The sequence below is a fragment of the Panulirus ornatus genome, chromosome 2 (assembly GCF_036320965.1).
Source record: "Panulirus ornatus isolate Po-2019 chromosome 2, ASM3632096v1, whole genome shotgun sequence".
Classification (NCBI taxonomy): Eukaryota; Metazoa; Arthropoda; class Malacostraca; order Decapoda; family Palinuridae; genus Panulirus; species Panulirus ornatus.
The window spans coordinates 52,539,868-52,566,367 of record NC_092225.1 but is presented as its reverse complement, the minus strand read 5'-3'; the positions used below and the strand labels follow the sequence as shown (position 1 = coordinate 52,566,367).

Below are 26,500 nucleotides of genomic sequence, written 5' to 3'. Positions count from 1 at the left end.
CTTTACGTTTTTTTATATCATCATTCCTTTACCATTTTTATGTCATCATTCCTTTACTTTTTATATCATCATTCCTTTACCTTTTATATCATCATTCCTTTACCTTTTATATCATCATTCCTTTACCTTTTTTATCATCATTCCTTTACCTTTTATATCATCATTCCTTTACCTTTTATATCATCATTCCTTTACCATTTTTATCATCATTCCTTTACCATTTTTATCATCATTCCTTTACCATTTTTATCATCATCCCTTTACCATATTTATCATCATTCCTTTACCATTTTTATCATCATTCCTTTACCTTTTATATCATCATTCCTCTACCATTTTTATCATCATCCCTTTACCATTTTTATCATCATTCCTTTACCTTTTATATCATCATTCCTTTGCCTTTTTGAGGAATTTCGCAGTCTTTGCCTCGTCTTTGGTCAAGCGATCGTGAAATGTTTGTCGACCAAATGATAACCAAAGGAAGAAACACGAACCGGAACACACCATTTACAATTTACTCAAGAGTCACATCATTTCCACAACTTTTTGTTGACTGACGAAGCTCGGAAGACTTTTAAGAGGAAAGAAAAAAAAGAAAAAGATGAAAAAAAATGGCACTAAAAAAGATAGATACATTGAATCATTTATCTACTGATGCGAAGCAGTGAATCACTGAGGCATCAGACCGAATCACTGAAGCATCAGACCGAATCACTGAAGCATCAGACCGAATCTGTGTTTCGCCAGTCCCATGAAACGGGACAATGGCGCCTTTGTTGTCATTATTGTGGGAAATATTGGGAAATATCAGATAGCCGAGCGGTTAGCACTCCCGCCTGTTGCACAGGGGTCCCGGGTTCGATCCCTGGCTGTTGGAGGTTTGTATGTTCTATGAAAGTGCGCGTTTCTAGGCACTATGTTCGTATGTATATATATATATATATATATATATATATATATATATATATATGTGTGTGTGTGTGTGTGTATGTATATATTATCCCTGGGGATAGGGGAGAAAGAATACTTCCCTCGTATTCCCTGCGTGTCGTAAAAGGCGACTGAAAGGGGAGGGAGCGGGGGGCTGGAAATCCTCCCCTCTAATTTTTGTTTATCCGAAAGAAGGAACAGAGAAGGGGGCCAAGTGAGCATTATCACCTCTTAGGCTCAGTTCTCTGTTCTCAACGCTACCTCGCTAATGCGGGAAATGGCGAATATATATATATATATATATGAGAAAAAAATCTATTTAGTTAATTGGACAATTATTTTTCCCCCCCAAGTTAATGTGTCAAACTCGCTTACTAAGTCGAGGAGATGGCCAGTGTGTTGTGCCATCCTGGTCATCAGATGCCAGAGAACTGCCGTGCCAGGTTTTACGAGTGTCTGAATTAGCGTTTTGTAGTTACGAGCCAGATAATGTAGCCGGGGAAGCGGGACCGCCACCATGTCGGGCCAAGCCGTCTTGGCTGTCGTCTGCTTCCCTGTTACTGACGATACAGAGGCCCTAGAGTACGAACGAATCACTAAACCAACTGATACGTGGAATGAAACGAGACCCCGAAGCCCCGAAGCATGTCATTATGCTGTGCGAGTGTTGGAGTTTGGGTCACTCGGCTGTGTCACTGAGGGAGGGAATGAATAGACCTTTTAAGACCAGCGATGAAGTAGGATTTATTTCTGTATCGTGAGTAATGAAACATTCTAAAAGGCACCGCAGCGAGACTGAATCGTGGCGTTCGAGACAACGAAGCAGTGAGCGTCACCTAGAGATGATGGGGGAACTTCGTTATGGCCAGAAAAGTAGGAAGTTCAGACCTCGAGGTGAGGCGTTGGGTCCCACGAACTTCAGGAGCGAGGCATCCTGTCCCTCAGCGAGTGGGAGGAGGGTGTGAGGCGAGGGGAGGGAGTGGGAGGAGGCTGTGAGGCGAGGGGAGGGAGTGGGAGGAGGAGGGTGTGAGGCGAGGGGAGGGAGTGGGAGGAGGCTGTGAGGCGAGGGGAGGGAGTGGGAGGAGGAGGGTGTGAGGCGAGGGGAGGGTGTGGGAGGAGGAGGGTGTGAGGCGAGGGGAGGGAGTGGGAGGAGGAGGGTGTGAGGCGAGGGGAGGGAGTGGGAGGAGGGTGTGAGGCGAGGGGAGGGAGTGGGAGGAGGAGGGTGTGAGGCGAGGGGAGGGAGTGGGAGGAGGGTGTGAGGCGAGGGGAGGGAGTGGGAGGAGGAGGGTGTGAGGCGAGGGGAGGGAGTGGGAGGAGGGTGTGAGGCGAGGGGAGGGAGTGGGAGGAGGAGGGTGTGAGGCGAGGGGAGGGAGTGGGAGGAGGGTGTGAGGCGAGGGGAGGGAGTGGGAGGAGAGTGTGAGGCGAGGGGAGGGAGTGGGAGGAGGAGGGTGTGAGGCGAGGGGAGGGAGTGGGAGGAGGGTGTGAGGCGAGGGGAGGGAGTGGGAGGAGGAGGGTGTGAGGCGAGGGGAGGGAGTGGGAGGAGGGTGTGAGGCGAGGGGAGGGAGTGGGAGGAGAGTGTGAGGCGAGGGGAGGGAGTGGGAGGAGGAGGGTGTGAGGCGAGGGGAGGGTAGGGAGTGAGCGTGTGGGTCGGGCGAGGCAGGAGGAGGAGGGTAGTATAAAGTGACGCGGGTCTCATTATCCCGAGTCAGAGGGCGAGATTGTTTCTTCCTTGACACCGTAACGAGTTACGGCCGCGCCCTACGGCGGACCCCGAGACAAATTGCTCTCCACCTGAGCCCACGTCACCAGCTTCCACACCCTGCCTCCCTCCCTCTGGCGGCGCTCACTCGACCGACCCTTATCTCAGGTGTTGTTCATTTGCTCGAGACATTGGAAGCCGTTTTCTTTATATGTTCTGCTGTACACACCTGTTTACCTCCCCTTCATCCTCTCATACTTGTGTATATATATATATATATATATATATATATATATATATATATATATATATATATATATATATATAAGATGGCCTTGCATAGGGGATTTGTTAGGCCGTGTCGTCTCACCTGTCATAGAAAATGGAACTGAATGCGGCAGGGAAGTATGCCTAGCCTGCCGGAGACAGACACAGCGTCCATCTCGGACGAACAGCTAGGCCGTGCAGTGAGCCTTCGTCTGTCTGTGCCACGCAGTCTCCATCACACACACCACACGACATCCACCGTCATGGAAAATGGACTTCAGTTCGACCTACCATTTTTTTTTCTCCCCCTCCTTTTTAACAACATTTGATGAAGGTTCAGCAGATGTTCTGGGTCATACGTGTTATTGAATGTAGCGAACCGGTGGACGAAGCGGTCCCGCCCCCGCTTCACCGGAGGGCGAGCTTGGCCGTACACGTCAACGGAAGAAAGCGGCTTCTCCGTGTCGGTCCGTAGTGACGTCACGGCGCTTGTTCGATGGTTAGAGCTGACGACGGCTGACATCGCCGGGGTTGTTCATAGCACGAGTGATCGTCAGCGGAGGGCAGCAGACGCTGGAGAAATGATCGCCAGCGGAGGGCGGCAGACGCTGGAGAAATGATCGCCAGCGGAGGGCAACAGACGCTGGAGAAATGATCGTCAGCGGAGGGCAGCAGACGCTGGAGAAATGATCGCCAGCGGAGGGCAACAGACGCAACACACGAGACTGATCTCAGGTCAGCAGATAATAGCTAATTCGTAATCACGTCATCTTATCTCAGATATAGATACTATATCATCGTTTTGGGAATGGTCCTTGAAATGCTATACAAAATGCTATAAATTGGTCATGAGTAAGCTATAGGTAGGTTATAGAATATATATATATATATATATATATATATATATATATATATATATATATATATATATATATATATCCATAAACAAATTAAACAACCATGGAGACATCACACACCCCTTGTTTGATTTGTTTATGGATGGGGTTGTTAGGGAGGTGAATGCAAGAGTTTTGGAAAGAGGGGCAAGTATGAAGTCCGTTGAGGATGAGAGAGCTTGGGAAGATGAGTCAGTTGTTGTTCGCTGATGATACAGCGCTGGTGGCTGATTCATGTGAGAAACTGCAGAAGCTGGTGACTGAGTTTGGTAAAGTGTGTGAAAGAAGAAAGTTGATAGTAAATGTGAATAAGAGCAAGGTTATTAGGTGCAGTAGGGTTGAGGGTCAAGTCAATTGGGAGGTAAGTTTGAATGGAGAAAACTGGAGGAAGTAAAGTGTTTTAGATATCTGGGAGTGGATCTGGCAGCGGATGGAACCATGGAAGCGGAAGTGCATCATAGGGTAAGGGAGGGGGCGAAAATTCTAGGAGCCTTGAAGAATGTTTGGAAGTCGAGAACATTATCTCGGAAAGCAAAAATGGGTATGTTTGAGGGAATAGTGGTTCCAACAAAGTTGTATGGTTGCGAGGCGTGGGCTATGGATAGAGTTGTGCGTAGGAGGGTGGATGTGCTGGAAATGAGATGTTTGAGGACAATGTGTGGTGTGAGGTGGTTTGATCGAGTAAGTAATGAAAGAGTAAGAGAGATGTGTGGAAATAAAAAGAGTGTGGTTGAGAGAGCAGAAGAGGGTGTTTTGAAATGGTTTGGTCACATGGAGAGAATGAGTGAGGAAAGATTGACAAAGAGAATATATATGCCAGAGGTGGAGGGAACGAGGAGAAGTGGGAGACCAAATTGGAGGTGGAAAGATGGAGTGAAAAAGATTTTGAGTGATGGAGGCCTGAACATGCAGGAGGGTGAAAGGCGTGCAAGAAATAAGAGTGAATTGGAACGATGTGGTATACCGGGGTCGACGTGCTGTCAATGGATTGAACCAGGGCATGTGAAGCGTCTGGGGTAAACCATGGAAAGTTCTGTGGGGCCTGGATGTGCTGGATGTGGAAAGGGAGTTGTGGTTTCGGTGCATTATTACATGACAGCTAGAGACTGAGTGTGAACGAATGGGGCCTTTGTTGTCTTTTCCTAGCGCTACCTCGCACACATGAGGGGGGAGGGTGTTGTTATTCCATGTGTGGCGAGGTGGCGATGGGAATAAATAAAGGCAGAAAGTATGAATTATGTACATGTGTATATATGTATATGTCTGTGTGTGTATATATATGTGTACATTGAGATGTATAGGTATGTATATTTGCGTGTGTGAACGTGTATGTATATACATGTGTTTGGGGGTGGGTCGGGCCATTCTTTCGTCTGTTTCCTTGCGCTACCTCGCTAACGCGGGAGACAGCGACAAAGCAAAATAAATAAATAAATAAATAAATAGATAGATAAATAAATATATATATATATATATATATATATATATATATATATATATATATATATATATATATATATATATATATGGAAGTAAGGGGAGTGGGGGAGGAATGGGATGTATTTAGGGAATCAGTGATGGATTGCGCAAAAGATGCTTGTGGCATGAGAAGAGTGGGAGGTGGGCTGTTTAGAAAGGGTAGTGAGTGGTGGGATGAAGAAGTAAGAGTATTAGTGAAAGAGAAGAGAGAGGCATTTGGACGATTTTTGCAGGGAAAAAATGCAATTGAGTGGGAGAAGTATAAAAGAAAGAGACAGGAGGTCAAGAGAAAGGTGCAAGAGGTGAAAAAAAGGGCAAATGAGAGTTGGGGTGAGAGACTATCAGTAAATTTTAGGGAGAATAAAAAGATGTTCTGGAAGGAGGTAAATAGGGTGCGTAAGACAAGGGAGCAAATGGGAACTTCAGTGAAGGGCGTAAATGGGGAGGTGATAACAAGTAGTGGTGATGTGAGAAGGAGATGGAATGAGTATTTTGAAGGTTTGTTGAATGTGTCTGATGACAGAGTGGCAGATATAGGGTGTTTTGGTCGAGGTGGTGTGCAAAGTGAGAGGGTTAGGGAAAATGATTTGGTAAACAGAGAAGAGGTAGTAAAAGCTTTGCGGAAGATGAAAGCCGGCAAGGCAGCAGGTTTGGATGGTATTGCAGTGGAATTTATTAAAAAAGGGGGTGACTGTATTGTTGACTGGTTGGTAAGGTTATTTAATGTATGTATGACTCATGGTGAGGTGCCTGAGGATTGGCGGAATGCGTGCATAGTGCCATTGTACAAAGGCAAAGGGGATAAGAGTGAGTGCTCAAATTACAGAGGTATAAGTTTGTTGAGTATTCCTGGTAAATTATATGGGAGGGTATTGATTGAGAGGGTGAAGGCAGGTACAGAGCATCAGATTGGGGAAGAGCAGTGCGGTTTCAGAAGTGGTAGAGGATGTGTGGATCAGGTGTTTGCTTTGAAGAATGTATGTGAGAAATACTTAGAAAAGCAAATGGATTTGTATGTAGCATTTATGGATCTGGAGAAGGCATATGATAGAGTTGATAGAGATGCTCTGTGGAAGGTATTAAGAATATATGGTGTGGGAGGCAAGTTGTTAGAAGCAGTGAAAAGTTTTTATCGAGGATGTAAGGCATGTGTACGTGTAGGAAGAGAGGAAAGTGATTGGTTCTCAGTGAATGTAGGTTTGCGGCAGGGGTGTGTGATGTCTCCATGGTTGTTTAATTTGTTTATGGATGGGGTTGTTAGGGAGGTGAATGCAAGAGTCCTGGAAAGAGGGGCAAGTATGAAGTCTGTTGGGGATGAGAGAGCCTGGGAAGTGAGTCAGTTGTTGTTCGCTGATGATACAGCGCTGGTGGCTGATTCATGTGAGAAACTGCAGAAGCTGGTGACTGAGTTTGGTAAAGTGTGTGGAAGAAGAAAGTTAAGAGTAAATGTGAATAAGAGCAAGGTTATTAGGTACAGTAGGGTTGAGGGTCAAGTCAATTGGGAGGTAAGTTTGAATGGAGAAAAACTGGAGGAAGTGAAGTGTTTTAGATATCTGGGAGTGGATCTGTCAGCGGATGGAACCATGGAAGCGGAAGTGGATCATAGGGTGGGGGAGGGGGCGAAAATTTTGGGAGCCTTGAAAAATGTGTGGAAGTCGAGAACATTATCTCGGAAAGCAAAAATGGGTATGTTTGAAGGAATAGTGGTTCCAACAATGTTGTATGGTTGCGAGGCGTGGGCTATGGATAGAGTTGTGCGCAGGAGGATGGATGTGCTGGAAATGAGATGTTTGAGGACAATGTGTGGTGTGAGGTGGTTTGATCGAGTAAGTAACGTAAGGGTAAGAGAGATGTGTGGAAATAAAAAGAGCGTGGTTGAGAGAGCAGAAGAGGGTGTTTTGAAATGGTTTGGGCACATGGAGAGAATGAGTGAGGAAAGATTGACCAAGAGGATATATGTGTCGGAGGTGTTGGGAACGAGGAGAAGAGGGAGACCAAATTGGAGGTGGAAAGATGGAATGAAAAAGATTTTGTGTGATCGGGGCCTGAACATGCAGGAGGGTGTAAGGAGGGCAAGGAATAGAGTGAATTGGAGCGATGTGGTATACAGGGGTTGATGTGCTGTCAGTGGAGTGAATCAAGGCATGTGAGGCGTCTGGGGTGGACCATGGAAAGCTGTGTAGGTATGTATACACGTGTGTGGACATGTGTATGTACATGTGTTTGGGGGGGGGGGTTGGGCCATTTCTTTCGTCTGTTTCCTTGCGCTACCTCGCAGACGCGGGAGACAGCGACAAAGTATAAAAAAAAAAAAAAAAAAAAAAAAAAAAAAAAATATATATATATATGAAAAGACGTCTTATAATAAGTAGAGATATGATAGGGAATTAGAAAATGGGTACTGTATATATATCCAACTTCCATTTTCTATGTGTTTTAACGGGAACAGAAGGCTGGGGGGGGGGGGGGGGGGGGGGGTGTCAGTGCGAGTGATTCTGCGCACGCGCGCGGCAGACAAGGAGGAGGAGAAGAGTTGAATACGACCTTAAACCTGCCCACAGAAGGACTTAATCCCGTCATGTACACAAGACCTTTATATGATGAATGAGACTTTGAGGGACCTTAGCTGGGGGATAATGGTATGCTAATTGGGCAGTTACGGGTCAGTTTGTGTAGTTAACATGGTCGTTAGGGAGAGAGAGGTGTAGTTCGAGTGTGTGTATGTACCAAATGCAACTGTCTCCTGTATAGTTATAAATCGTCTGGTAACTTCCTTTTTTTATATATATATTTGTTCTGCGTACGATGCGTATAACGTAAGGACTTTGACGGTGATGCGCACACGACCTGCGCAAGGCACTGGTAGTTCGTGCTTGAGAGAGGGTGGGGGGTGGGGGGGGTAAGGTGTCGTTCGTGTGGCAACGAATGCGTTGTGCTGTCCTGAGTTAGTGGCTTGGTCTGCGTGGGTCAGTGTTAGTGGTGGGGCAGCATAGTCAGTGTTACTGGTGGGGGCAGCATAGTTAGTGTTACTGGTGGGGGCAGCATAGTTAGTGTTAGTGGTGGGGCAGCATAGTCAGTGTTCCTGGTGGGGCAGCATAGTCAGTGTTCATGGTGGGGCAGCATAGTCAGTGTTAGTGGTGGGGGCAGCATAGTTAGTGGTGGGGCAGCACAGTCAGTGTTACTGGTGGGGGCAGCATAGTCAGTGTTCCTGGTGGGGCAGCATAGTTAGTGTTCCTGGTGGGGGCAGCATAGTCAGTGTTAGTGGTGGGGGCAGCATAGTTAGTGGTGGGGCAGCACAGTCAGTGTTCCTGGTGGGGCAGCATAGTCAGTGTTAGTGGTGGGGGCAGCATAGTTAGTGGTGGGGCAGCACAGTCAGTGTTCCTGGTGGGGCAGCATAGTCAGTGTTAGTGGTGGGGGCAGCATAGTTAGTGGTGGGGCAGCACAGTCAGTGTTACTGGTGGGGGCAGCATAGTCAGTGTTAGTGGTGGGGGCAGCATAGTTAGTGGTGGGGCAGCATAGTTAGTGTTCCTGGTGGGGGCAGCATAGTCAGTGTTAGTGGTGGGGGCAGCACAGTCAGTGTTCCTGGTGGGGCAGCACAGTCAGTGTTACTGGTGGGGGCAGCATAGTCAGTGTTCCTGGTGGGGCAGCATAGTTAGTGTTCCTGGTGGGGGCAGCATAGTCAGTGTTAGTGGTGGGGGCAGCATAGTTAGTGGTGGGGCAGCACAGTCAGTGTTCCTGGTGGGGCAGCATAGTCAGTGTTAGTGGTGGGGGCAGCATAGTTAGTGGTGGGGCAGCACAGTCAGTGTTCCTGGTGGGGCAGCATAGTCAGTGTTAGTGGTGGGGGCAGCATAGTTAGTGGTGGGGCAGCACAGTCAGTGTTACTGGTGGGGGCAGCATAGTCAGTGTTCCTGGTGGGGCAGCATAGTTAGTGTTCCTGGTGGGGGCAGCATAGTCAGTGTTAGTGGTGGGGGCAGCATAGTCAGTGTTAGTGGTGGGGGCAGCATAGTTAGTGGTGGGGCAGCACAGTCAGTGTTCCTGGTGGGGCAGCATAGTCAGTGTTAGTGGTGGGGGCAGCATAGTTAGTGGTGGGGCAGCACAGTCAGTGTTCCTGGTGGGGCAGCATAGTTAGTGTTCCTGGTGGGGGCAGCATAGTCAGTGTTACTGGTGGGGGCAGCATAGTCAGTGTTACTGGTGGGGGCAGCATAGTCAGTGTTACTGGTGGGGGCAGCATAGTCAGTGTTCCTGGTGGGGGCAGCATAGTCAGTGTTAGTGGTGGGGGCAGCATAGTTAGTGGTGGGGCAGCATAGTCAGTGTTACTGGTGGGGGCAGCATAGTCAGTGTTACTGGTGGGGGCAGCATAGTCAGTGTTCCTGGTGGGGCAGCATAGTCAGTGTTACTGGTGGGGCAGCATAGTCAGTGTTCCTGGTGGTTTTTATAGTCACAGAGAGAGAGAGAGAGAGAGAGAGAGAGAGAGAGAGAGAGAGAGAGAGAGAGAGAGAGAGAGAGAGAATCGAGACGGTCTTCAAGAAAACGGGAGGTGGGGCCACTGAGATGGGATGAAGCTTACGTAATGAACCAATTTTGTAACAACTTATGTAATGAACCTCAGCCCGCTGGCGTCTGACACAGGCCCTTTTGTGGCCTCTATGGTCCTTTTGCGCTACCGCCCACACGATGAACATGGGGTGCACTATTCAATCATTAGAGCCTTGAGATAATGATGACGTTCATGGGCGTGTAGAGGGCAGCACCGTGACGTGGTTGTCGCACTGTGGTGTAGACATTGAGAGAAAACGGACGACGGCGACCGTAGAAAACTTCACTGCTTCAAAATGAAGGTTGACTGAAGGAAAACGAATGAAACAAATGAACAAACAAACAAGCTAAAAGGCAGAGACTTCGCCCGTCAGCCAGGGCTACTCGTCAGCCAGGGCTACCCGTCAGCTAGGGCTACCCGTCAGCCAGGGCTGTCCGTCATCCAGGGCTACTCGTCAGCCAGGGCTACCCGTGAGCTAGGGCTGTCCGTCAGCCAGGGCTACCCGTCAGCCAGGGCTACCCGTCAGCCAGGGCTGTCCGTCAGCCAGGGCTACCCGTCAGCCAGGGCTACCCGTCAGCTAGGGCTGTCCGTCAGCCAGGGCTACCCGTCAGCCAGGGCTACCCGTCAGCCAGGGCTACACGTCAGCTAGGGCTGTCCGTCAGCCAGGGCTACCCGTCAGCCAGGGCTACCCGTCAGCTAGGGCTGTCCGTCAGCCAGGGCTACCCGTCAGGCAGGGCTATCCGTCAGCTAGGGCTACCCGTCAGCCAGGGCTACCCGTCAGCCAAGGCGACCCGTCAGCCAGGGCTGCCCGTCAGCAAGGGCTACCCGTCAGCTAGGGCTACCCGTCAGCCAGGGCTACCCGTCAGCCAAGGCGACCCGTCAGCCAAGGCGACCCGTCAGCAAGGGCTACCCGTCAGCTAGGGCTACCCGTCAGCCAGAGCTGTCCGCCAGCCAGGGCTACCCGTCAGCTAGGATTGTCCCTCAGCCAGGGCTACCCGTCAGCCAGGGCTGTCCGGCAGCCAGGGCTACCCGTCAGCTAGGGCTACCCGTCAGCTAAAGCGACCCGTGAGCCAGGACTATCCGTCCGCTAGGGCTACCCGTCAGCTAAAGCGACCCGTCAGCCAGGACTATCCGTCAGCTAGGACTACCCGTCAGCCAGGACTACCCGTCAGCCAGATCAACCCGTCAGCCAGGACTACCGTCAGCCAGGGCTACCCTTCAGCCAGGGCTACCCGTCAGCCAGGGCTACCCGTCAGCCAGGACTATCCGTCAGCTAGGACTACCCGTCAGCCAGGGCTACCCGTCAGCCAGGACTATCCGTCAGCTAGGACTACCCGTCAGCCAGGGCTACCCGTCAGCTAGGGCTGTCCGTCAGCCAAAGCGACCCGTCAGCCACACAGACACACACACACCAGAAAGTAGCTACACACACACACACACACACAAACACACTGGACAGTAGTCATGTGGAGAGAACTGAATATTAAACAATAACATTAAACTTATCTTACGTCTAGGTGACCTGTAGTGTGACCTGGTTACATACCTGCAGGTACCAGGTCACCATCCTACGATTCGAATTATTATAATTTTTTTTCCCAAGGTAATGACTGTGCGTGTATTATGTACCTTACATACTGTATGGTCGTAGTTAGCACGAACGTACGTACGGGGGTCGTCTTTGCGACCTCCGTGGCCTGTATCAAAATGACTTGTGGCCTGTATCAAAATGACTGGTGGCTTGTATCAAAATGACTGGTGGCCTGTATCAAAATGACTTGTGGTCTGTATCAAAATAATTCGTGGCCTGTATATATATATATATATATATATATATATATATATATATATATATATATATATATATATATATATACTACAATCAAACAGCCAGGATTCAAACCCAGAGCCTTTTGCGTGGTAATCCGTTAGCGTTCCCGATTACCACGCAAAAGGTTCTGGGTTCGAATCCTGGGTCTTGGTGGGTATTGGGTTTTCTATGAAAGTGCGCGTTCATATATATATATATATATATATATATATATATATATATATATATATATATATATATATATAGTTAGTCCACACTCTCTGCTTATCTCATCCCCTTGATTGTCTCGCTTGAGCCCAGACGAATTCATAGCCTCATAACCTTTTAGAAAACGGAATGTAAGAGTCCGTGGCGGGGTTATGTGTTTAAGTGCTCTGTGAATGCTGGTGCTTGAGTGCTTGTCTGGATTACAGAGCGCGGGAGATTGCCTTCATAATACGAGGTTATCATGCAGGACTGGAGGAAAATGAGCTGTGGTTGGTGCAAACACTCCCACCACACAGCCAGCATCTACGATAACAGAAAGAAAATGGGTTTAACGTAGACTTCGCTATTTATTTTTTGCTGGTGTATCACTTTTTCTTTTTTTTGAGCATGTACTTGGTGCATGGCTTTTAAGACAGGTGTTTGCTTCAAATGCATGGTGTTTACATGGGTTGTATATATATATATATATATATATATATATATATATATTCCTATAAAGATCATGTCTTCATTTCCAGTCGGGAACTTTAATTGCCGCTCATCACATGACCATTACCCTTGAGTATTATAGCCTAACCTCTGACCTGACCGTGTAGCTATACTGTAACCTGAAACTAGAATGTACATCTATAACTGTTTCACGGTTGCGTATCAGTTTTATTAAGACTTCCCCCCCACCCTTTGGGGAGAAAAGATGATCTGGCCAGTGATAGCTGGCAAGTTTACCAAGACTTAATGTGGTGTTTCTCTCTCTCTCTCTCTCTCTCTCTCTCTCTCTCTCTCTCTCTCTCTCTCTCTCTCTTTATATATATATATATATATATATATATATATATATATATATATATATATATATATATATATATATATCTCATTCCTGTGAGTCCACGGGGAAAATAAAACACGATAAGTTCCCAAGTGCACTTTCGTGTAATACTCACATCAGGGGAGAGACAAGAAAGAAATGTAAGTCAGCTGATGTACAACGAAGAGACGTAGCTAGGACGCCATATGGTAAGCACGTGATTGGCCCAGACAGATAACGAGTGTATCATAATCGTATATGAACAAGAAGGTGAATTGCTTCCAAATTTTATCAACAATAAAGCTATCCAATTTGTATGGACCTTCACTAATATTAAGGTTATAATTCTTGATATATATATATATATATATATATATATATATATATATATATATATATATATATATATATATATATATATATGTATGTATATTGGAAAGGATTACAATTTTGCGCGTGATCAAGATATTTCCATGAGTCCACGGGGAAAATGAAACACGATAAGTTCCCAAGTGCACTTTCGTGTTATAATCACATCATCAGGGGAGACACAAGAGAAAAATATAAGTCAGTTGATATACATCGAAGAGACGAAGCTAGGACGCCATTTGGTAAACATGTTTTGGACAATCACATGTTTACTAAATGGCGTCCTAGCTTCGTCTCTTCGATGTATATCAACTGACTTATATTTCTCTCTTGTGTCTCCCCTGATGATGTGATTATTACACGAAAGTGCACTTGGGAACTTATCGTGTTTCATTTTCCCCGTGGACTCGTAGAAATGTATATATCAAGGGTGAAAGGCATGCAAGGAGTAGAGTGAATTAGAACGATGTGGTATACCGGGTCGACGTGCTGTCAATGGATTGAACCAGGGCATGTGAAGCGTCTTGGGTATACCATGGAGTTTTGTGGGGCCTGGATGAGGAAAGGGAGCTGTGGTTTCGGTGCATTATACATGATAGCTAGAGACTGAGTGCGAACGAATGTAGCCTTTATTGTCTTTTCCTATCGCTACCTCGCGCACATGCGGGGGGAGGGGGTTGTTATTTCATGTGTAGCGGGGTGGCGATGGGAATGAATAAGGGCAGACAGTATGAATTATGTACATGTGTGTATATGTATATGTCTGTGTATATATATATATATATATATATATATATATATATATATATATATATATTTTTTTTTTTTTTTTTTTTTTTTTATACTTTGTCGCTGTCTCCCGCGTTTGCGAGGTAGCGCAAGGAAACAGACGAAAGAAATGGCCCAACCCCCCCCCCCATACACATGTATATACATACGTCCACACACGCAAATATACATACCTACACAGCTTTCCATGGTTTTCCCCAGACGCTTCACATGCCTTGATTCAATCCACTGACAGCACGTCAACCCCGGTATACCACATCGCTCCAATTCACTCTATTCCTTGCCCTCCTTTCACCCTCCTGCATGTTCAGGCCCCGATCACACAAAATCTTTTTCACTCCATCTTTCCACCTCCAATTTGGTCTCCCTCTTCTCCTCGTTCCCTCCACCTCCGACACATATATCCTCTTGGTCAATCTTTCCTCACTCATTCTCTCCATGTGCCCAAACCACTTCAAAACACCCTCTTCTGCTCTCTCAACCACGCTCTTTTTATTTCCACACATCTCTCTTACCCTTACGTTACTCACTCGATCAAACCACCTCACACCACACATTGTCCTCAAACATCTCATTTCCAGCACATCCATCCTCCTGCGCACAACTCTATCCATAGCCCACGCCTCGCAACCATACAACATTGTTGGAACCACTATTCCTTCAAACATACCCATTTTTGCTTTCCGAGATAATGTTCTTGACTTCCACACATTCTTCAAGGCCCCCAGAATTTTCGCCCCCTCCCCCACCCTATGATCCACTTCCGCTTCCATGGTTCCATCCGCTGCCAGATCCACTCCCAGATATCTAAAACACTTCACTTCCTCCAGTTTTTCTCCATTCAAACTCACCTCCCAATTGACTTGACCCTCAACCCTACTGTACCTAATAACCTTGCTCTTATTCACATTTACTCTTAACTTTCTTCTTCCACACACTTTACCAAACTCAGTCACCAGCTTCTGCAGTTTCTCACATGAATCAGCCACCAGCGCTGTATCATCAGCGAACAACAACTGACTCACTTCCCAAGCTCTCTCATCCCCAACAGACTTCATACTTGCCCCTCTTTCCAAAACTCTTGCATTTACCTCCCTAACAACCCCATCCATAAACAAATTAAACAACCATGGAGACATCACACACCCCTGCCGCAAACCTACATTCACTGAGAACCAAATTTTTTCCATTCATTTCAAGCTAGAAGTTTCAGTTTTCTAAATTGTTTCTTACATTTTTCATATGTATATATATGTATGTGTGTGTGTGTGTATATGTGCGTATGTATGTGTATGTGTGTGTATGTGTATATGTATATATATATGTATATTATCCCTGGGGATAGGGGTGAAAGAATACTTCCCACGTATTCCTCGCGTGTCGTAGAAAGCGACTAGAGGGGACGGGAGCGGGGGGCCAGAAATCCTCCCCTCCTTGTATTAACTTTCTAAAATGGGAAACAGATATATATATATATATATATATATATATATATATATATATATATATATATATATATATATATATATGTATATATATATGTGTGTGTGTGTGTGTGTGTGTGTGTGTGTGTACTTTGAGATGTATAGGTATGTATATGTGCATGTGTGGACGTGTATGTATATACATGTGTATTTGGGTGGGTTGGGCCATTCTTTCGTCTGTTTCCTTGCGCTACCTCGCTAACGCGGGAGACAGCGACAAAGTATAATGAATATAAATAAATGGATATATACGTGTAGCAATATCCTTTGCCCTCTCTTGCACAGAGTAATATGGCTTTGCTCTATGTTCATCGAATTTCATATCTACTTTATCTTTCCAAACTCATGTGGTGTACAGTACAGTTAGCTGTATTGAGAGCATTACCTTGTAACCGGGAGTCGAACGTGGAGCTCAGGGATGAGCAGTGGAGCGTTGTAACCGAACAGCCATAGTGACAAATTGGCCACCAGGTATATTGGTAGTAGCAACAGGTTCTTAATGGCTCAATTATTCCGTCTGATGTAATTGCTTGAGCTGTGAATGATTATTATTTACGAGTAACGTCACAATACATTCAGTCTAGGCCAAGACATCTTTTAATACGATACATTAGCTCAAACTTATATCGCTTGCATATATTTGTATGTATTTCTGCGTTCGGTAGTGCGTTTGAGTACATATCTGTCCTGTTTTTCTCCTTTTAGATGTATTAAGCGTAAGTTTTTTACAAAAAAAAAAAGATTTACTTGTTTCTTGTAAATTCAGTTCACATCGTACAAGTCAGAATGGTGAAGTGTAACCTCCTCTTTAGAAGACGCCCGCGCCAACTGACGGCTGTAAATCCCTAGCATTAACGCACTAATGGCTGCAGAAAGACCTTAAACGTGTGTTAATTGTGACGGAATTCGTTGAAAAGGGCGTGCGTGCCGGGGCGACCAATGAGCAGCGAACGCGGGAACATACACAAGATCTCGGCGTCCGGCGGCGCGAAGAACATGCGAGAAGCGGGAAGCGGACCCGGCCGATTTGAACCTGTGGACTGGGTCAACAGATGACTACCTACCACCCTCCCTCCCTCACTCTCATAATGAAAGAACGACGGTCATGGCAGGAGATTATCCAATAACCCTGATATTAAATAAGCGCAGGAATAGGTGGAAGAAATGAACTCAAAAGACTAGGCGCCCGGGGAGCAAGACGGCCATTCCAACACTTGAAGTTCGAAGATTCTGGTGTCATCACAATTAGCGCTTGTCCCTCCTCCCCTCCCTTCCTCTCCTGTCCTCTCCGTGTTTACCTCCCCTCATCAGAATTAATAACCGTCTTGTATGAGCGCCGTGGAGCCTCGTGCAACAGCAGTTAAGGAGGCAACTGTTGTCCCGGCAATGCCATCTGTGGCCCAGGTCTTGTGTGTATCCTTGCATTCCTGTGTGTGTGTGTGTGTGTGTGTGTGTGTGTGACCCGAAGGCTATCTTGATTATGACGGGCGACGGTGTGCATCCCATGAGTTATTCAAGTAAGGTAAAAACATAACTCACGCGAGTCACTTAGGTATATTTATATATATTTATATATTGTGAACAGCTGTCCCTTGAGGTTTCTCTAATAAAAACCTCGAGAATCATAACTCACTATTATTATAGGTCGGTGCCTTCTTAAAAGTGCAGCATTCATGTTCAGTTTGCCTGTATATTGATATTCGTCGCGTAAGTTTATTAACTGATTATTCATAGTGGTACAACTTTAGTTAGAGAACTGGTTAAGATAACTGGGGAATAGGATAAGCCCATTTACACACAGACAGTATCTGGTGAGTTAAACATGTTTTTATGTCTGTATATTTCATTTTCGAAGCACCACGATCGTCAGCCACACACTCATAACCACCAGATTAATATGGTATTATTATGTCTGTAAATATTTATAATCGTTGTCTAAATATTTTCAGTTAACTGTGTTCTGTTTATGACGATATCTCGCATTCCTTTGTACCCTCTTTATTGTCATTTTGACCAAAGAATATATTTCAAGTCACCTTTAGCGAGGGTAGGTACCCGAATGTGTATATTTACAGTGCGCGTGTGGCCTTCCCGCGCAGGCGCAGCCCGCCAGTATGGCCGTTGATGTTGGCGGGCAGATGTGCTCGCAGCCCCCACGTCACTCACATGCCCAGGCCTCGCGTTCCGCAGCCGCTGAATACGCGGCTCTTGCCAATTAAACATTCGACTTCTGCCCCATTACGCACTTGCGTCTCGGATACGCCAGTCGACGTATTTAAACCCTTCCGTCGGACAGAGATGTGTGGGGTACGATGGCGCCTGCTTGCGTCCCTGTATTAAATTTATTTTTTAAAATCACTTTGATCACGACGGTACGACCCTTAGGGTATGATGGTCTTGGCCTCTGACCTGACCCTTCAGTAAGCTCATCCGAGCTTGTACAGACTTCGACAAAAGCACCTCCTGCCTAGCCATTGTGAACATTGTAAGTGGTATGACAACTACACTTGTGTGTTTAGATTAATTCATACAAATCCTTTTCATAGTATATATATATATATATATATATATATATATATATATATATATATATATATATATATATATAGGAACATTTGATTGCAATGAAGTTAACGGTTAATGATGATAACAATGATAATGATAATTATTATTATTATTATTGCAATTATTGTATAATTCTTGATTATTGGCTTCGTGCCCGAAGAAGTTATGCGTAAGAGCATAAAATCCCTTTTATTTGTTTTACAAGAGGCAGCATTTCATGAAAAACAAGATGTGTAAAAAAAATCAGTTTAGTTTGAAAATGTTAAACGCGCTTAAAAAAAAGAAAAAAAAGTTTATTTTCCTTAGAACTTGATCATGTTTGCTGACTGAGTGGGTAGCATGTAGATGAACAAGACTGTGAGGTGTGTGTGTGTGTTTCTTACATAACAATTTATTTGGTTGTGACGATGTGTATATATACTGAAGCTATCGACCTCGGGTGAAGAAAACGGGGGGATGCGTCCACTCAGGGAGGCATCGAAGCAGGTGGCTGTGACATGACGTCACTTTCCCATCACTGGGAGTTGTGGGTGTGTGTGGGTGTGGGTGTGGGGGTGACTTTAGGCCAAGTGATGCCTCACGGCATTCGTACTATCCATCAACCATCCATGGCTCGACTTCGGCTGCTGGGTGGATGATGATGATGATGTCTTATGTCGGTTTGTTGTGACCGTATCTCACAACAGTGGAGCGTGCCGTGTCGTAAGCCCACAGTACTACAACTGGTAGACTTTCTTGCGTCGTTGTGCAGAAGGAATTGAGGAAGGGGATGGTGGAGTGGTGGAGGGAGAGGGTGGCGCGGATGGATTTATCATGTTCATGTGTGTTGTTGAAGGGAGGGGGTTCGTCTTTTGTCTCACTTTACACTGCTGTCATGGATTGGGTTGTGAAGTCACACGACCCTTCAGGAACTGGTTGTGATGGAAAGATATGACGCTTGTGGTTTTGTTTTGTGATAATTTAACACACTATTGGGTAATAAGCCCTAAGGTGCGTTCATATAGGTTTGCACATAAACAAGAGATGTGGTATGTCTTAAAATATGTAGTCACCGGGTCCCTGTGAACGTAGAGATTTAGATGGGAGGTTGTAAAGGCCGCCTAGACCCGCTAGGCTTCCATTTTTTTTTTTTCAGCCAAGCTTGTAAGCTAAAGGACTTCATGTTTTCCCATTACTGTCATCTGGTTATATTGATTCCTGTTGTTGGTGACATGTAACTCTTTCTATATTTACACAGGATCATAATTGCCATTTTATTTGTTTCTTTGTATTTCGTTAAATACGTTCTCCCATAGAATTATAATTGCCATTTCATTTATTTGTTTCTTTGTATTTCGTTGGATATGTTCTCCCATACATCGAAAAAGGCGTCGAGTTTTTCTTGTGAATACATGAAATGTGAGTCTATTGCATTAGGCACCGGTTTCCTGTGAATGTCCAGAAGCAGACATCAGTTTCCTGTGAATGTATAGAAGTAGGCTTCGTGTCCCTGTGAAATTAGCAAATTATGTATCAGGTCCTTGAGAATGTAAACAAATAGGTATCAGGTTCCTGTGAATGTTGCTACTCACTCTTACTCTCCCAGGGATCAAAACACTGCAGGTTCCAGCTCGACCAATACTTACCTGCAATACAAGAGATCAATATATTAGTTTAGGATTATTACTAAGGATTTAAGATACTAGAGTAGATAGATGTCTGTTTGCATATTGATTTACTATGAGTACCTGGATCATGATGTGTACTGGTGGAGGAATGGAAGGCGTATATACTTACACTGTTCGCTGTAGTTTTACGCGCGCGCGCGCACACACACACACACACACACACACACACACACACACATATATATATATATATATATATATATATATATATATAGTTATATATATACAGTATGTGTGTGTGTGTGTGTGTGTGTAAGTGTGTAAGATTTCAAAGGATTTATGTGGGGCATACGTAAGTAAACATGGGGTTAGGTACATATACATAAAGATATACACAGAAGTATTACACACATGATCTTATATGTAGAGAGTGGTGACGAAATTATCACTTTATCATTAGTTAGTTATGATATATGTCAATTAATCATTAAACATTGTCTTAAAAGCTTTAGTCAGGATTACATATAAGCACTCATAAGCACACAAAATAGGACAAACACATCAAATATATACGAAGATTGAAGACACAGATAAATTTTATTAATATCTAAAACACCACTTCCCCCAATTTTTCTTCATTCAAACTCACACCCAACTATCCTGTCCCTCAACCCTGCTAAACCTAAGAACCTCGCTTATATTCACATTTACTCTCAACTTTCTCCCTTCACACTCTTTTCCAAACTCAGTCACCAACTTCTGCAGTTTCTCACCCGAATCATCCACCAGAGCTGTATCATCAGCGAACAACAACTGACTCACTTCCCAGGGCCCCTTATCCCCTACAGCCTGCAAACTCGCCCCACTCTCCAAAACTCTTGCACTTACCTCCCTCACCACCCCATCCATAAACAAATGAAACAACCAGAGTGACGTCATACACCCCTGCCGCAGACCGACTTTCACTGGGAACCAATCACTTTCCTCTTCCTATTCGTAAACATGCCTTGCATCCTTGACAAAATCTTCTCTGTTGCCAGCGGCTTTCCTTCCACACTTCCACACACTTTCCGCAATGCACGTCTGCCAACCCTCTCATACGCTGTCACCAGATCCAGAAATGTCACAGACAGATCCATCTGTTTCTCAAATTATTTGTCATACATTTTTTAAAAGCAAGCACCTGATCCAAACATCGTATGCCACTCTGAAACCTTATACATGTATATATATATATATATATATATATATATATATATATATATATATATATATATATATATATATATATATATGTGATAGAATGTAAGAAAGTAAATTCTCGATTAATATGGGTAAAATTGAAAGTTGATGGAGAGAGGTGGGTGATTATTGGTGCATATGCACCTGGGCATGAGAAGAAAGATCATGAGAGGCAAGTGTTTTGGGAGCAGCTAAATGAGTGTGTTAGCGGTTTTGATGCACGAGACCGGGTTATAATGATGGGTGATTTGAATGCAAAGGTGAGTAATGTGGCAGTTGAGGGAATAATTGGTATGCATGGGGTGTTCAGTGTTGTAAATGGAAATGGTGAAGAGCTTGTAGATTTATGTGCTGAAAAAGGACTGATGATTGGGAATACCTGGTTTAAAAAGCGAGATATACATAAGTATACTTATGTAAGTAGGAGAGATGGCCAGAGAGCGTTATTGGATTACGTGTTAATTGACAGGCGTGCGAAAGAGAGACTTTTGGATGTCAATGTGCTGAGAGGTGCAACTGGAGGGATGTCTGATCATTATCTTGTGGAGGCTAAGGTGAAGATTAGTATGGGTTTTCAGAAAAGAAGAGTGAATGTTGGGGTGAAGAAGGTGGTGAGAGTAAGTGAGCTTGGGAAGGAGACCTGTGTGAAGAAGTATCTGGAGAGACTGTGTACAGAATGGAAAAAGGTGAGAACAATGGAAGTAAGGGGAGTGGGGGAGGAATGGGATGTATTTAGGGAATCAGTGATGGATTGCGCAAAAGATGCTTGTGGCATGAGAAGAGTGGGAGGTGGGCTGTTTAGAAAGGGTAGTGAGTGGTGGGATGAAGAAGTAAGAGTATTAGTGAAAGAGAAGAGAGAGGCATTTGGACGATTTTTGCAGGGAAAAAATGCAATTGAGTGGGAGAAGTATAAAAGAAAGAGACAGGAGGTCAAGAGAAAGGTGCAAGAGGTGAAAAAAAAGGGCAAATGAGAGCTGGGGTGAGAGACTATCAGTAAATTTTAGGGAGAATAAAAAGATGTTCTGGAAGGAGGTAAATAAAGTGCGTAAGACAAGGGAGCAAATGGGAACTTCAGTGAAGAGCGTAAATGGGAAGGTGATAACAAGTAGTGGTGATGTGAGAAGGAGATGGAATGAGTATTTTGAAGATTTGTTGAATGTGTCTGATGACAGAGTGGCAGATATAGGGTGTTTGGGTCGAGGTGGTGTGCAAAGTGAGAGGGTTAGGGAAAATGATTTGGTAAACAGAGAAGAGGTAGTAAAAGCTTTGCGGAAGATGAAAGCCGGCAAGGCAGCAGGTTTGGATGGTATTGCAGTGGAATTTATTAAAAAAGGGGGTGACTGTATTGTTGACTGGTTGGTAAGGTTATTTAATGTATGTATGACTCATGGTGAGGTGCCTGAGGATTGGCGGAATGCGTGCATAGTGCCATTGTACAAAGGCAAAGGGGATAAGAGTGAGTGCTCAAATTACAGAGGTATAAGTTTGTTGAGTATTCCTGGTAAATTATATGGGAGGGTATTGATTGAGAGGGTGAAGGCATGTACAGAGCATCAGATTGGGGAAGAGCAGTGTGGTTTCAGAAGTGGTAGAGGATGTGTGGATCAGGTGTTTGCTTTGAAGAATGTATGTGAGAAATACTTAGAAAAGCAAATGGATTTGTATGTAGCATTTATGGATCTGGAGAAGGCATATGATAGAGTTGATAGAGATGCTCTGTGGAAGGTATTAAGAATATATGGTGTGGGAGGCAAGTTGTTAGAAGCAGTGAAAAGTTTTTATCGAGGATGTAAGGCATGTGTACGTGTAGGAAGAGAGGAAAGTGATTGGTTCTCAGTGAATGTAGGTTTGCGGCAGGGGTGTGTGATGTCTCCATGGTTGTTTAATTTGTTTATGGATGGGGTTGTTAGGGAGGTGAATGCAAGAGTTTTGGAAAGAGGGGCAAGTATGAAGTCTGTTGGGGATGAGAGAGCTTGGGAAGTGAGTCAGTTGTTGTTCGCTGATGATACAGCGCTGGTGGCGGATTCATGTGAGAAACTGCAGAAGCTGGTGACGGAGTTTGGTAAAGTGTGTGGAAGAAGAAAGTTAAGAGTAAATGTGAATAAGAGCAAGGTTATTAGGTACAGTAGGGTTGAGGGTCAAGTCAATTGGGAGGTGAGTTTGAATGGAGAAAAACTGGAGGAAGTGAAGTGTTTTAGATATCTGGGAGTGGATCTGTCAGCGGATGGAACCATGGAAGCGGAAGTGGATCATAGGGTGGGGGAGGGGGCGAAAATTCTGGGGGCCTTGAAAAATGTGTGGAAGTCGAGAACATTATCCCGGAAAGCAAAAATGGGTATGTTTGAAGGAATAGTGGTTCCAACAATGTTGTATGGTTGCGAGGCGTGGGCTATGGATAGAGTTGTGCGCAGGAGGATGGATGTGCTGGAAATGAGATGTTTGAGGACAATGTGTGGTGTGAGGTGGTTTGATCGAGTAAGTAACGTAAGGGTAAGAGAGATGTGTGGAAATAAAAAGAGCGTGGTTGAGAGAGCAGAAGAGGGTGTTTTGAAATGGTTTGGGCACATGGAGAGAATGAGTGAGGAAAGATTGACCAAGAGGATATATGTGTCGGAGGTGGAGGGAACGAGGAGAAGAGGGAGACCAAATTGGAGGTGGAAAGATGGAGTGAAAAGGATTTTGTGTGATCGGGGCCTGAACATGCAGGAGGGTGAAAGGAGGGCAAGAAATAGAGTGAATTGGAGCGATGTGGTATACAGGGGTTGACGTGCTGTCAGTGGATTGAATCAAGGCATGTGAAGCGTCCGGGGTAAACCATGGAAAGCTGTGTAGGTATGTATATTTGCGTGTGTGGACGTGTGTATGTACATGTGTATGGGGGGGGTTGGGCCATTTCTTTCGTCTGTTTCCTTGCGCTACCTCGCAAACGCGGGAGACAGCGACAAAGTATAAAAAAAAAAAAAAAAAAAAAAATATATATATATATATATATATATATATATATATATATATATAGAGAGAGAGAGAGAGAGAGAGAGAGAGAGAGAGAGAGAGAGAGAGAGAATGGTGAGCCGGATAGATAAACAAAAGACGTCTTGAAAAAAAAAAAAACTAAAATGTATTTATCGTTTCAGTTAAGGTGTGGTGCAACCACAGGTGGTGGTGGGAGGTTAGCGCTCCTCCCCGTCATGAGGCGAGCAGCAACAGCTTGATGAATCACTCCCCTCCATAAACAAGGTAGGTTTAGGACGCATCCTGGGGGAGGGTTGGGTGGAAGTGTTTCCTCATAATTACTAGTCGCTAGGTATAGTGTTCGCTGAGTCAGGTCAAGACCAGCTGTGGCTGGTCTCTGTCATATTAGTCGCTGGGCTGTGTGTACACACTCTGGGCAGTTCTGTGTAGCATTGTTGAGGGATGGTCCAGTAGAGGAGGCTGGGCAGTTCTGGGCTGGCTAATGATTCTCATTTGTTATCTGTTATGTCGGTCCATGTTTACTGCTCCGTCGTGTATCATAATTCTTAAGTCACTGTTGTGTCTTGTGTTTAACCCAGACAGACCGCGTCTGGTTTCCTTCAAAGTAGGTTTTGCGTTTGAGGATTATGTTACGAACGAGGTACATTAAGTGTGCGAAATATTGTACATGTATTACACTGTGTACATTGTATATTATTAGTACAAACTTATTATATTCGCCATTCTTCACTGCTTGGCCATTTGCTGACTGCATTCTTATATGTGGTTCATAAGTGTCATGACAGGTAATATTTGTAGATACAGCTAATATGTTTTCAGATATATTATTATACGAGAAAATCATCAATAAATTCGACACAGGATGTACAAGTCTCTCTAAATTTGTTTTGGAAAACAAGACCCGATTATGTGGTTTGAACCAGCAGCCGGCCTTCTGATGATGATGGTCGGGTGGGGTGTGTGCGTGGATGAGGAGCCAGGGATGATGGACGGGTGGGGTGTGTGCGTGGATGAGGAGCCAGGGATGATGGACGGGTGGGGTGTGTGCGTGGATGAGGAGCCAGGGATGATGGACGGGTGGGGTGTGTGCGTGGATGAGGAGCCAGGGATGATGATGGACGGGTGGGGTGTGTGCGTGTATGAGGAGCCAGGGATGATGGACGGGTGGAGTGTGTGCGTGGATGAGGAGCCAGGGATGATGGACGGGTGGAGTGTGTGCGTGGATGAGGAGCCAGGGATGATGGACGGGTGGAGTGTGTGCGTGGATGAGGAGCCAGGGACAGTAAACGCTCAGCCAGTAATTTCAACATACAAACAGAAAAGAGAAATGTTCAATGAGGAGTCGGCGGTCCATTACAAGTATGTTGCTGGAATAGATGTCGTAATAACACACCAAGCGACGATAATGGCATGGTTAAACATGTCACTTGGTGTGAGAAATAGCCACATGGGGGTGGGGGAGATTGCTATATGTGTGTGTGTGTGTCTGTGTGGGTGGGTGTGTGTGTGTGTGGGTGTGTGTCATCTTATGAGAACAATGATATTTGCATAGAGACAAGTGGCTGTACCACAGATGATCTGCATCTGGATGGGTTTATGTGTAAACGGATGCATTGACAGGTAGGTGTGTATGTGTGGTCATCGAACGTAAGGTGGCTTTATACGAAGGCATGTATTACGCTTGTGTCGAGGATATATATATATATATATATATATATATATATATATATATATATATATATATATATATATATATATATTAACTTGTATTAACTTTCTAAAATGGGAAACAGAAGAAGGAGTCACGCGGGGAGTGCTCATCCTCCTCGAAGGCTCAGAGTGGGGTGCCTAAATGTGTGTGGATGTAACCAAGATGTGAAAAAAGGAGAGATAGGTAGTATGTTTGAGGAAAGGAACCTGGATGTTTTGGCTCTGAGTGAAACGAAGCTCAAGGGTAAAGGGGAAGAGTGGTTTGGAAATGTCTGGGGAGTGAAGTCAGGGGTTAGTGAGAGGACAAGAGCAAGGGAAGGAGTAGCAATACTCCTGAAACAGGAGTTGTGGGAGTATGTCATAGAATGTAAGAAAGTAAATTCTCGATTAATATGGGTAAAACTGAAAGTTGATGGAGAGAGGTGGGTGATTATTGGTGCATATGCACCTGGGCATGAGAAGAAAGATCATGAGAGGCAAGTGTTTTGGGAACAGCTAAATGAGTGTGTTAGCGGTTTTGATGCACGAGACCGGGTTATAGTGATGGGTGATTTGAATGCAAAGGTGAGTAATGTGGCAGTTGAGGGAATAATTGGTATGCATGGGGTGTTCAGTGTTGTAAATGGAAATGGTGAAGAGCTTGTAGATTTATGTGCTGAAAAAGGACTGATGATCGGGAATACCTGGTTTAAAAAGCGAGATATACATAAGTATACTTATGTAAGTAGGAGAGATGGCCAGAGAGCGTTATTGGATTACGTGTTAATGGACAGGCGTGCGAAAGAGAGACTTCTGGATGTCAATGTGCTGAGAGGTGCAACTGGAGGGATGTCTGATCATTATCTTGTGGAGGCTAAGGTGAAGATTAGTATGGGTTTTCAGAAAAGAAGAGTGAATGTTGGGGTGAAGAAGGTGGTGAGAGTAAGTGAGCTTGGGAAGGAGACCTGTGTGAAGAAGTATCAAGAGAGACTGTGTACAGAATGGAAAAAGGTGAGAACAATGGAAGTAAGGGGAGTGGGGGAGGAATGGGATGTATTTAGGGAATCAGTGATGGATTGCGCAAAAGATGCTTGTGGCATGAGAAGAGTGGGAGGTGGGCTGTTTAGA

At 44.9% G+C, this 26,500-nt stretch overlaps 1 protein-coding gene and 1 long non-coding RNA gene across 3 annotated transcripts in view; one reads left to right on the top strand and one right to left on the bottom strand.

Annotated features, from left to right (window-relative positions):
* LOC139752860 (uncharacterized) overlaps positions 1-24,006 on the top strand; it is a 196,759-nt gene extending 172,753 nt beyond the window's left edge. Inside the window, exon 3 of the long non-coding RNA XR_011713600.1 lies at positions 23,845-24,006. This is a non-coding gene — a long non-coding RNA (uncharacterized lncRNA). The remainder of the gene's footprint in view (positions 1-23,844) is intronic.
* Positions 1-26,500, bottom strand: part of LOC139756400 (protein Wnt-4-like) — a 652,581-nt gene that overhangs the window by 342,697 nt on the left and 283,384 nt on the right. The window lies entirely within an intron of this gene.